This window comes from Theropithecus gelada, chromosome 13 (assembly GCF_003255815.1).
Source record: "Theropithecus gelada isolate Dixy chromosome 13, Tgel_1.0, whole genome shotgun sequence".
Taxonomy (NCBI): Eukaryota; Metazoa; Chordata; class Mammalia; order Primates; family Cercopithecidae; genus Theropithecus; species Theropithecus gelada.
The window spans coordinates 32,143,474-32,156,541 of NC_037681.1; the positions used below are offsets into that span (position 1 = coordinate 32,143,474).

Below are 13,068 nucleotides of genomic sequence, written 5' to 3' on the forward strand. Positions count from 1 at the left end.
CAAAGTCTCTCTCTCCTCCCACTGTCCCTCTCCCTGTCATTCACCCTCTCTCTCCCACTCTCCTCTCTCTCTCTGTGCCTCTCCCTGACACTGTCCCTCTCTCTCCCTCCCTACTAGTGACTGTGCCACTGCACTAGGCACTGGGGACACAGTGATGAGTGTGTTATGGTTAGTCTTTTCCTTCTGGAGTTCACCAAGCAGGGGAGGGGATAGCAGGATCATAATGGCAGTGCCATGTGACAGGTGCTATGACAGAGTTGCCCGTGGACTTGTGAGTGCAGAGGAGCCAGCGATTCATTCTCCATTGACTGGAGGCATGTTGGAGGGAAAGTTTTTCTCGGAGGTCGAGCTCTTGAAGAATGTAGCTATGGAATACAGAAACCCAAAGAAACACACACACACCAACGCCCCTGCCCCCCTCCATCCCCAAACAAGAGTAAAGACAGCAGAAGGCCTGGAACGCTGGGACAATTTGTTACACCAGGAGCAGCAACACCATTTATGTCGTGCCTCCCTCTTGGCTGATGTGTACTTTGATTGTGACATTTCTAATAAGAACAGCAATTCCCAGAATTCTAGCTTATCCTGGCCCAGTTACTGGAAACCATAGTTTGCTTATTGCTTTTATTTCTTGTCTTTAGGTTTGGGAAAGGACTGGACCTAAATTTGGGTTTTCTTGGAGGGAGCACGTTTTGTCGGGGGAGGAAGTGAAACTTTGTCTAGATTTAGATTTATTTTTGAAAAATGTGATCGAGGCGATTTATGTGACTGGTCCTATAGAATCAACTGGGAAATACTGGCTCACAATGAAGGCCACAGTCTCCTGTTCCTACCCAGTTGATTGACAAGTCTTTGCACACTGCCCTGTGGATTCACGCCTGATAGAGGAGGGTCTGGCTGATTCTACAGAGCATCATATGCCAATGATCTCCTTTCTCACACTCTAGCATTTATGCATAATCTCATCATATTTTAATTTGTTCTGCGTTCAGATACTGCCTTACTTGTAAAGAGTTTTCTTGGTGGGGAGAGGTATGGGGGGTGTTTTTCCTGGAGGTTATGTTTGCCTCTCTCTCTTTTTTTTTTTTTTTTTTTTGAGACGGAGTCTCGCTCTGTCGCCCAGGCTGGAGTGCAGTGGCCCGATCTCAGCTCACTGCAAGCTCCGCCTCCTGGGTTTACGCCATTCTCCTGCCTCAGCCTCCCGAGCAGCTGGGACTACAGGCGCCCGCCACCTCGCCCGGCTAGTTTTTTGTATTTTTTAATGGAGACGGAGTTTCACCGTGTTAGCCAGGATGGTCTCGATCTTCTGAACTCGTGATCCGCCCGTCTCGGCCTCCCAAAGTGCTGGGATTACAGGCTTGAGCCACCGCGCCCGGCCGCCTCTCTTTTTTATTGTTAGGAAAAATACTACTCCCTGCCCATCCCCCGCACCCTCCAAACAGACAATGTCCTTAAACTCTGACATTAGCCGATCACGTGGAAACCATCGCATTCTTTATTTTTAAGCCTATTACCTTGTTATCATTGGGATCTATTCTTTCTATTTGGATGACCATATTTTTCATACGGCTTTTAGAATTTTTTTAAAAATTTATTTAGCAAACTTTACATACCATAAATCAGGTGACAGGTTCTTTTCTTCTAAGGGCACTAGAAATATTAACTCATTTATTCCTCACAACGGCCTTCTAAGTTGGTCCCATTATGATTTCTGCTTGAGAGCTGACAAACTGAGCACAGAGAGGCTGAGTCATTTGCTCAAGGTCACACAGCTAGAAAGTGGCAGGGTTAGAATTCAAACCCACAGAGGTTCAGAGACCTTGTTCTTAAGCATTATTCTACCTCTACAAGAAGTTGCTCTCTTTCAGTAGTTTCTAATTCTTTTCATTGCTTCCTTGCTTTTAATGCCTTTATCACACTCCACACTCTCTAGTTTCCCCAGACCGTCAGCTCCCTGTGTAGGTAACCCTATTTTCCCAGGACCTCTCTCCAGGAGAGCTCTCTCTTCCGCTTGCTCCTAAGTCCTCCCACAGAGCTGCAGCTTGGGAGGCCCTCACTGGAGCTACTGTTACCCAATCGCTGTTTTCGTCTTTCTTAGTTTACTCTGGAGTACATTTCCAGATAACCTCCCAGGAAAAGGGGGTCAGAATATATATATATATATATATGTATGTATTTCAGGTGGAGTCTTGCTTTGTTGCCCAGGCTGGAGTGCAGTGGAGCAATATCAGCTCACTGCAAACTCCGCCCCTTGAGTTCAAGTGATTCACATGCCTTAGCCTCCCGAGTAGCTGGGATTACAGGCGCCCACCACCATGCCCAGCTAATTTTTTGTATTTTTGGTAGAGACAGGGTTTCACCATGTTGGGCAGGCTGGTCTCGAACTCCTGATTTCAAGTGATCTGCCTGCCTCTGCCTCCCAAAGTACTGGGATTACAGGTGTGTGGAGATATACTTTGAATCCTTGCATGTCTTAATCTCTAATTTGACTTCACATTTGAGCTAGGTTGAATTTAGAATTTGAGGTTGATGTTCAGTTCTCACAGAATTTTGTACACATTGTTCCATTACCTTCTAGCAGCAAATATTCCTTCTATGCCTGTCTGGCTTTCGTTTCTTTGTAGGTGAGCTTTTATTTTACTTTTTCCTATTGGAAGCCTAGGATCTTCTGCTAACTCTTTGTGTCCTGAAACTTCACACTGATGTTCCTGGAGGTAGCCATTTTTCATTCATCTGCTCAGAACTTAGTCTCTTGGGGGACAATTCCCTTCTCCTTTAATAGATATCAGCTGATGAGATATTCCAAGAGATAAAAGGAAAGTGGAAAAACAAGGAAAGGGTGGTGGCTAAGGACGTAAGGAGTGGTTCTCTATCTCTTTTATCTTCTATTGCCCAACTTTTGGTCTGTGATTTGGCAGATTTTGTAAATTTCACTTTCTATTGTTTGTTATTATTTTCACAATCCAAATTGTTTACTTTCCAAACTTCCTTTTTTTTTTTTTGTTCTCTAATTATTTCTTCTTTACAGCATTATTCTGTTTTTTGTTTTATGAATGAAATAGCATCTCAGATCTGAGCTTCTGATCTGGGGATGTTTTTTCCTAGTAATTTCTCTTCTGTTCCCCTCATTGTTTTTATTTTTTCTGGAATTGTTTCCTCTGTTTGTTATTTTTCCTCTTTACATTGCAGGGGTTCCTCAGATGCCTGGCACTTTGTAGTTGTTTTTATTTAGCATGGACGGGATAAAAAGACTTGCCTGGAAGCTCCAACTGATAGAGTTCATTCTGGAATAAAAAGTCCAGGAGCCGGCTGTTATCTGGGGCTCCTGAGGCCAGTGCCTGCTTCAGTTCTGTGGGCAGATGGGCCCCTCCCTCACTGTAGCCCTCTTTGCAGGAAGTCCAGGGTATAGCTTGCTCTGTGTTATTTTAGTCAGACTTTCCCTTTGCTTTCACCTTCCAAATTTGATGAAGTATCTTCTCCATTGAAGATGCCCCTCCTGTTCTCTACATTGCTGTGAGTTTTAAATTCTGAAGTTTCCTTGAAATTTAATGAGCTAGGCCAGGCGCGATGGCTCACGCCTGTAATCCCAGAACTTTGGGAGGCCGAGGCGGGCGGATCACGAGTTCAGTAGATTGAGACCATCCTGGCTAACACGGTGAAACCCCATCTCTACTGAAAATAGAAAAAATTAGCTGGGCGTAGTGGTGAGCGCCTGTAGTCCCAGCTACTCCGGAGGCTGAAGCAGGAGAATGGTGTGAACCCGAGAGCCGAGATCGCGCCACTGCACTCCAGCCTGGGTGACAGAGCGAGACTCCATCTCAAAAAAAAAAAAAAAGAAAGAAAGAAATTTAATGAGCTATCTGGAGTAAAGGGAAAATAAATGCATGTTTGTCTCTTGCTCCATCTGGCATCTGCCCTGGGGTTTTCTTCCTTGCCTAGCATTGTTAACAGAGCTCTTACGCAGGTGCCCCTTAACAGTCACTGAGCTCTTATCTAGAAATGCACTGTGGTGGCCCTTATAGCCAATTGCTTCTCCTTTTTTTTTTTTTTTTTTTTTTTTTAAAGCATGAATCATTGTGGCATGGATTAGCGACAGGCACTAGCACAATCAGATACAACAATAATGCATTTAATTGGAATCTTATACAGAATGGCCATTTTTTGTTCAGTGAATTCTGAGTTGTGAATAGAAATGTTGTATTAATGACTCACTTTGGTGTATATTTCCAGTCCTCCCTTTTATCATTCCCTTCTCCCACCCCAGTGGGCAGCTTGCTCTGACTTGCTTGTCCTCCTTTCTCTTGCTGGAGACATTATATATTTACTAGATCTTGCATTCCTAGACCACAGAAGCCTCTCTTAATTGTTTACCCCTACTGTGCCTTGCATCCTAAAATGGCCCACAATAGAGGCAATGATACCTTTAACACCAGTATGTGCCTAGTTCATTTATTTTTATGATGATGAGTATATTTTAATTATAGTTTATTATTTTTATTATGATGAATATCTTTTTGCAACCAGACATGACCCATGATATGGTATTTAAGCATTCATTAAAAAATTTTTGTTGAGCACCTATTAAGGGCCAGGCACTACACTAGATACTTAAACAGAAAAGATCTCTTCCCTCCTGTAGCATCTGTTGGCTGGGAAGTAATTCTACAATAATTGTAAGCACAAATGGAATGCTTTAATATGTAACTATTTTGAATCAAAGATATGTGGAACAGCCAGGGTGTCTAACAGGGAGAACTGACATAGCCGGGGAGGTTGGTGATGCTTGAACTAATGTTGAAGAATGAGTGGCTATTGACCAGGTGAAGAAGGGGGAAGATTTGTGTTGAGGCTGAGCTTGCACAAAGCCCCTGTGGTAGAAGGGAATAGAGCAAGTGTGAAGAAATGGAAGCAATGCGGTGCGGCTTAAGCTTAGACCTGGGGAGAAACGGTGGAGCCCGGGCAGCGGTGGCTGCCGACATGTGGTCAGATGTTGGATCCTGGAGCTAGAGCACTGCGGGTGTCTGGCAGAGTGATGTGTCTCGTTCTGAAGCTCTCTAGCTGATCCAGCTGTCTCCTGAGGATGCTGCAGCTGAGTTGAGCATGGACCAAGCAGATGTACGGTGTCAGGTTAGGCATATGAAGCAAGGTGTGAGAGAAGAGAATTCAGACTGAGTAATGCTAGGACAGGGCGGGTCCTTGTCTGCCCATGCCCTGCTCTCTGACTCCATCCCTCTCTTCCATTTGAGATTCCAGAAACTCCCAACTGATTCCTTATCTAGACTGTGCTGAACTCTGCTCAGAACTTCCTCCAATTAGGTTAGCTGTGCCTGAATCTTCACTTACACCTCCCCAGGGAGGGGAGAAAGTATTGGGTGGGATGTTACCTATTTTAAAATTGAGGTGAATTTGCATTAATTCCTTCTTCTGAAATGATATCAATGTCGCTTGAGATGATTAGAGATGCCCTGGGGTGTCTCGGACCTGAGATTGACAGTTACTGTACTGCGTGCGTGCGTGTGTGCGTGCGTGCATGCATGCGTGTGTGTGTGTGTGTGTGTGTGTCGGGGTGAGGATGCAAGATGATCTGTGCCTGTGAAGTCACCTCATAGAGATGTAAATTATAGGTCATGGCTAACAGGTGTCCTGGTTGTCCTCTATTTCCCATTGTGTCACTTTCCAGTGTGAGGACTGAGGTCCCCAGGTGACTTGCGCAGGGTCTCATAGTAAGGGACAGAGAGCTAGCCAGAACCCAGGTCCCCAGTTCCCCATACCCTATCCAGCACACCCCAGACTCCAGAAGGACCTGTGGGATTTCTTTTTAACCACGCCTATATCCTCACTGTTCTAGGAGGAAAAAGCGTAGAGTTTGGTTGAGGCCCAGGGCAAATTTAATGTGGAGATCGGGGACAGTCACTTTTCCTCTGGTGACTTGGGTCACCTCATGGACAGAGCCTGATGTCTGGCCCATGGGCAAATCTGAAACTCAGAACCTTCAGACAGAGTCCTCCTGTCCCTCCTCTTCTCATGGGAGAGAAACCCTGGTCACCTAGAAGTGTGACACAAACCTCCAAATGTGGAGAGCATCCTCTAAGCAGGGTGGGCGGGGGAGAGGAGAGGAGCTAATGCCAGCTCAGCACAGAGAAGTTCAACGGCAGCTCTCAGAACCCAGACTTGCCCACCTCTGCAACAACCATCATTCATCTGTGGTTGCTTAGGGTGGGAGACAGGAAGCTTAACACAGAATTATCCAATTGGTTTTGCAAGAGATATAGTAGTTCAGTTTGGAAGACAGAGAAAAAGAAGGAGGGAGCTAGTTCATTGAGTTAGGACTGGATAGAGCATTGAAGGAATCTGGCTCCATTTGCTAAGTCATGTTCAAAACCCCTCCACAGCCCCTGTCCAATTGAGGGTGCAGCTGGGGGCTTCCAGATCACCTTTATGCAGGCCTGACTTACTCATAGGTCCTTTTCATGATGAACCCAAATCCACCCAGCTCCATCCTTCATAGCCTTTGAGATTACAGACAAATATCATCCTTCCCCTGAATGCCAGCCCTTAGACACTAGGCCTCCACATCTCCATCTCCCATTCCTCACATGGGGTTTTCTTTTGTAGATTAAGCAGCTTCAGATATCATACTTAGACCATGGTTTGCCCACCCCTTTCGTCCTGCGTCATTCTCTTCCAAACTGGAGAGCCATCATCCTCACAGCTCTGCGGTGTAATGGTCAGTAGGGACAGTAGGGACTGCAGTTTGTTAAGGTTGGCATGACCTGCAGAGAAGCCTAGGAGAAGTGAATTCTTTTGTTTTGGGCTAATAGATGTGCAGCCCAAGATTACAGGGTTGGGAAAATGCAAAGCTACGTGATCTTACTCTAAGGCTGGTGGAAGTGTTATGTAGCCGGAATCTTGTAGCCCACTGAACATGCAGGCTTCAGTAACACCCCTTCCAGTCTCAGTAGAACACTGTACACTTTTGAGAACGAGAATCATGATTTCAGAAGCAAGTGATTGTTTTTTAGCTCTCAAATTTTAATAAGGAAGGGTTGACATGATCTGGAAATATTACAGAAGAGCCTAGCACTTAGAACAAATGATTGGTAAATATTTTAGGAATAATCACACTCTCTTATATAGAACAACTGAAGGTGCTAGATTAGCATATGATTTAAAAGGTGCTGCTGCATAATAAAAAGTCAACAAGGTAATGTACAAATCCCACGCTGTTACTAGAAACTACTGCCCTGCCTTTGAACATTAGAGCGTGCTTTGTAGGACTCTGCAGTGAACGTGCATCTATCCAAGGTACCATGAACTAGAGACAAAAGAAAAAAAAATCTCTTCCCTTAATAACTTGCCTTCCAAATGTGGCTTTTCCATCAAAGTTCAAAAGCACTGTTCAAAGTGGGGAGGGGCAAGCAGGTTTTGTATGCCTGGAAGATCAAGAGAGTTGGCTTGACTCTGCATTTTCCCAAAGGGATGCCCCATGGTTCATGAACTGATATTTCTAAGTTGCACCTTCTATCCTGAATGTAGAGATTTGGTACTAGACATAGTGATGGTGCCAGAGTCTTGCTAATGAGAAGAAAACCCCCTTGAATCCTAAGCATCTATGTAAAGACTGGGAAGGAGGGCCGGACACGGTGGCTCATGCCTGTAATCCCAGCACTTTGGGATGCCGATGCGGGTGGATCACGAGGTCAGGAGATCGAGACCATCCTGGCTAACACGTTGAAATCCCGTCTGTACTAAAAATACAAAAAATTAGCTGGGCGTGGTGGCAGGTGCCTGTAGTTCCAGCTACTTGGGAGGCTGAGGCAGGGGAATGGCGTGAACTCGGGAGACGGAGCTTGCAGTGAGCCGAGATCACGCCACTGCACTCCAGCCTAGGCGACAGAGCGAGACTCCATCTCAAAAAACAAAACAAAACAAACAAAAAACAAAACAGAAAAACTGGGAATGAGGAGCATAGGGATGTTCCTTGCTGTTCCGTGAAAAGTTTGGGCTCCCAGGGTCACGCCTGAGCAGACTTCTGATGCTTAAGTGGCAGTTCCATCATATTTTAAAGGATTCCATTCTGTTGAATAACTTTCCATTTTAGCATGTTAAAAACTTCTAATTTTAGTTGATTTGACAATAATTCAAAAATTGTGTACTGTAATTATTCATCATTTTATCCCTCTGATTTAGGCATTTCAAAGAGCTCATATATAGGGACTTGATGCCTTTTCTATTCAACAACATTTATTACAAAACTCTCAAAATCAAACTTAGTAGATACCGTCAAATTTCCGTAATTCCCTCCCTCAATGTTTTTCTCAGTTTGTTGGAGTGCAACATTCTGAATTAAAAATCTCTTCTAGTTAGCTTGCTGTGAATTCAGAAATCAGTGAAGAGAAATTTGATTTCGTGACCGAACCTGCCCCTGCTGTAATCCAAGCCTTCTATCAGCCTCTGATGTGGATGAGACTCCAGTCTGAATCCAGGGCTGGTCTCCTGCATGCTCCCTCCTGAAGCCTTGCTCACTCCTCTTCATCTCTTTCTCTCCTCCTCTGAGCACCACCAAATGCTGATGTCATAGTGCCAGTGGGGAGCATCAGAATCCTGCCGCCCAACAATGGCCTTTCCCGGGAGAGCCCGTGCCCAGGGCACGCATGAGAGCAAGCTGGAGAGGGAGAGAGGATGGGAGGGGAAGAGGCAGCCTGAGGGAAGGAACAGGAGGGAAGAGAGAATGAAGGGCAAGACCAGGGCCAGCCATGCCTGTCCTAACAGCAGCCACCCAGTGGTGGCCCAGCCTGCTGAGAACTAGAAAATCAGAAGAAAAAGGGGAATCCACCAGGAGACCCAGGTTCCCATGAGCAGGGGCCTTTATCTGAAGTTAATGGAAGCTGAGCCGGGTCCTGACAATGTACCTTCTGATGGGGAGATGAGACTTTCCTCTGAAAGCTAAGGTAAAGGGCAGGCAGGGAGGGTGGGGAATCACGACGCTTCCGGAGCTTCCGGGTGACGCAGGTCAACATGTCTCCCCTCGGGCTTCCCAGGCACTGGCTTGCTGAAGGGGGCAGTGACTGGAATTTGGGGAGGCTGGAGCTGTGCAGCAAGACTGGGAGTTTGGATTCTGTTCTCCGTTTGCTGGTTCGCTCTGGGCTTTTAGACAGGTCTCGCCAGCTTTTCAGTGTAACTGGATGCTTTCTCAAGGAATTCTTGTAAGAATCATAAACTATGGCCCATATTTATAAAATTCTAATGTAGACAATAATTTTTCCCAGTATTTTACTAACATGGGGAATGCAAAGGAATTGCCATTAGATGCATGGGCCAGCCTGTGATGTTGAGAGTATTTTCAGGAACAGGGAACTCTCCAAGTTGGATCCTGACAGGAATCCTCAGAGCCTAATTCCTCTCAGAGGGATGAGAACAGTAGGGACAGGAACTTCAATTCCCAAACCAGGGCCCAGAGAGAGCCCACAGCACCGTTGGAAGTAGGTGATGTCTGTCTCTGGGTCCCCTCACCCTTTCCTGACTTGATCCTTTTTCTCTCTTGATGGGAAAGAGGGGTCCCTAGAATTTTATGTAACCCTGGGAACCATTAATCATGCAAAAACAATCGGCAAAAACACATTTATAGGAAGCGCAGTTCCACTGGGATTTTAAAGGAGTAGATTTTTTTCTTTGTTCTGTTTTGTTTCTGAGTTGGGAAAAGGTGGCTGTCAGAGACTTTTCGAAGTAGCCAGCCAGCGCGGTCTGACACTCCAGGGCTCCTGACAGGGAAACATGTGGGCACAATCCTGGAATTACTTTTTTCTCGCTGGATTTCTTGCCCTTCTTTTATGGATGAATGTGGAAACAAATGAAGATTCAGCTTTCCTAAATCCAAGAAGGACATTTAAGAGATAAAGCTACAAGGACTCTCATCTCACAGGGTGGGATCAGGACTTAACGCACTGCAGAGAGGCTGCCGTGGCCCCACCTCGAGCCTGAGTGGTGACTGGCAGCGTTATTACTGGAGTGATCCATTCTCATAGACTCAAAATGATGGAAATGCACTGTCCCTTCGTCAGTTCTCCATGGCAGTCAGTCTATGGTCATAGCTTGACCTGATCACCAACCATCTGAGCCATCATAGAAGCCCTTTCTACCTCAGCTGCTGCCTGGCATATGAAATGCCCACCATAGCCAGATTCATTTACTAAAACAGAGGTTTCATAATGTTTTACTTCCTGCTTAGAAGCTTTCAATGGCTCTCCAGAACCTTCAGGACAAAACGCTAACTCCTTAGGCTGCCATCTGAGGCCATGACAAATCGGTCTCAGCCTGTCTTCCCATATTAACGGCTCAACAAACCCATAGGGCTGTTTGATAACCTGCAAGTGAATCCTAAACACGTTTTGAACTTTCCCATTGCCTAAGGTTTGCTAAACGTGTGGCTCCACTATTACTCCCAGCCACGCTCTCCCCTGTCCCCCATCTCTTCTCTGCTCATCTCTCCTGGTTGTCGTCCAAAGCTCCTCCAGGTCTGGATCAGATCTCGTCTGTTTAAGAGCAGCCTCAGCCTCTCTTCCCACCCCAGCACTCCCTCAACCCTCCCCCTCCCAAACTCCTCGAGCCTCTGGGACTTTGGCAACCATGTGATAGTAGGCATATATGGCAACGTTGAGCCAGTTATTATTTTTTTTAAATAAGCCACAGAATTGATTCAAATGTTGCCAGTTTTTCTACTAGTGTAGGTTTTCTGGTCCATTGTATGAAAAGCAACAATGAAAGGAATCCAAGAGATCTCCTTGACACAATCAAACTGAAATTCAGTGCGATTAAATGTCTTGACAAAGTCACACAGCTAGCAAGGGGCAGGGCTGGGACACAAAGCCAACCTTTCTGATGTCAAATCCTGTGTTCTTTCTCCTGTACCACGCTTGATGATTCTACACAGGAAAGAGTATTGTGCATTTGGCCATGAATCAAAAGAGACCAGTTTGTATTAAATTAGAGACCTTCATTCACATTGCAATATGACATTTCAAAGCTACTGTTAGAGCATAAGGGACTGTAACCAATGACCACCTTTTCTTCTCCTGTCCTCTAACCAATGACCACCTTTTCTTCTCCTATCCTCTAACCAATGACCACCTTTTCTTCTCCTGTCCTCACTCACACGCTTTGAGAACACATAGGATGAGGGATGGATGATAGTAATAATAACGTGACAGAGAGAAACTCACCCTTTTTTATAGCCAAGCAAATACAACCCATTGCATACATGTTGTGAAGATAAACCATAACTAGTCCTCAAGTAAGAGCACTTGACAGCACCCTTTATCCTTCTTAGTTCATCTTGAAATCACCTAGTAATCTGCATTAGCTAATTGCTTTTACCCAAGACCCAAGAGGGGAAAAAAAAGCCATCCAGACAGGAGATAGTTTTGCATCTTGGAGCAAGTCCCCTGCAGAATAGGTTCTCTCTTACCTTCTCAAGGAATTAGGAGATGGGGTGCTGTCTTCCCTCATGTTTACATTTCAAAGAGGTGGCCTCCAGGTCTCTTAGGAAACACTCCTGAGTTTTACAGGTGGCCACAGGCTTACTTAGCTTTTCAAAAGATTTACAACATCTCAAAGGGACAGAGAAAGAATTTACAATGACACGTGTCCTACAGTAAATGCTCTCAGAGAAGGAGGAGGAAAGCAGTCTCTTTCCCTTATTGCATGAAAGATAATTCAAAACAGGTTTTTGATTTGTATTTACCCTTGCATTAGAAAGGAACAGTTGAGCTACAGCTGCACAGCTCCTTTGACGAGACAGAAGGAACAAGGGATGCAGACACCAGAAGGTTATTCAGAAAGTGTTCCTGGCTGGGCGTGATGGCTCAGGCCTGTAATCCCAGCACTTTGGGAGGCTGAGGCGGGCGGATTACCTGAGGTCAGGAGTTTGTGACCAGCCTGGCCAACATGGTGAAATCCCGTCTCTACTAAAAATACAAAAATTAGCCGGGCGTGGTGGCACACGCCCGTAATCCCAGCTACTCAGGAGGCTGAGACAGGAGAATTGCTTGAGCCCAGGAAACGGAGGTTGCAGTGATCCGAGATTGTGGCCACTGCATTCCAGCCTAGGTGACAGAGCAAGACTCTGTCTCAAAAAAAAAAAAAAAAAAAAAAAGAAGAAGAAAGTGTTCCCATGGCACCCTTGGAGGGGGATAATGTTCCTCTTACATCTTTGATGCTCCTTTTAGAAGTATGTGGTTTTATTATATATTATATTAATGTTAGGCTTTAGGTTAAAGGAAAATTCAATTTCGCTTTCCTAAGGACACAGGAACACGTATTTGAATCTAGGAGATTGACAATAGCTCTCCTAAGGGTCTGTCCCTTTCCTGTGCTAGCTTAGCTTAGCCAATCAACCCATTAGTCCTTCAGCAAGTCTTCTGAGACCTTTCTGTGGGTCTGGCGTACACTGGACACTGTGGAATAGGGGAAATGTGAGACGAATGAAGTCCTCAGAGTGTAGTTATTCTCCTCACCAACCCCAGGTTCTAGGTCAATGATGAAACGGGTGCGTGCCAAAGTGAATGGCAATAGGCAAACAGCATTTACATTCTTCCCATGAAATGACATGATTTGTTAGCATATTCAGTCTCTTTCTGCTTTCCTAGTTCATTCTTTTGAGCTGATAAATGGTTATATCACTTAATACTGTAGATTTTATCTTCAAAGGTCTATCTGCTAAGGCATTTAGTGGCTGAGCTATGACTCCGGGGGGCTGGCTCAGGTGTCCTAGTACTGTCACAGGTTGCACAGTGTCTTTGCAGAAGCCTGATTTTATTTGGAAGTCAGCTTCCCTCACTGAGGCCAGACACTGGGTCACTCAACTGACTGACGCCTTAGTTTTGGGGTTCCAGTTTCTACAGCTGGTTGATGAGCTCTGTGTTAGGGCAGCCTGGGGAAGAACTGAGCATTGGGGTGCCTTCAGTCCAGGTTGATTTTGTGGATTTGAAATCACTCTGTAAAACATCAAACTGTACCTCATAAATATGTAAAGTTACAATGTATCAATTTTTAAAATTCTGTACAGCCATT

The 13,068-nt window shown here is 45.2% G+C and overlaps 1 protein-coding gene across 4 annotated transcripts in view; it reads left to right on the forward strand.

Moving 5' to 3' along the window:
* The window catches only part of LPIN1 (lipin 1), a 143,228-nt gene that overhangs the window by 38,775 nt on the left and 91,385 nt on the right, over positions 1–13,068 (forward strand). Inside the window, exon 1 of one of the 4 annotated variants that reach the window (XM_025353949.1) lies at positions 8,623–8,848. The exons of the other annotated variants lie outside the window; for them this stretch is intronic. The gene's annotated coding sequence lies outside the window, so the exon portion shown is untranslated. Of the gene's footprint in view, positions 1–8,622; positions 8,849–13,068 lie in introns of those variants that run through there. 4 annotated transcript variants of the gene reach the window in all.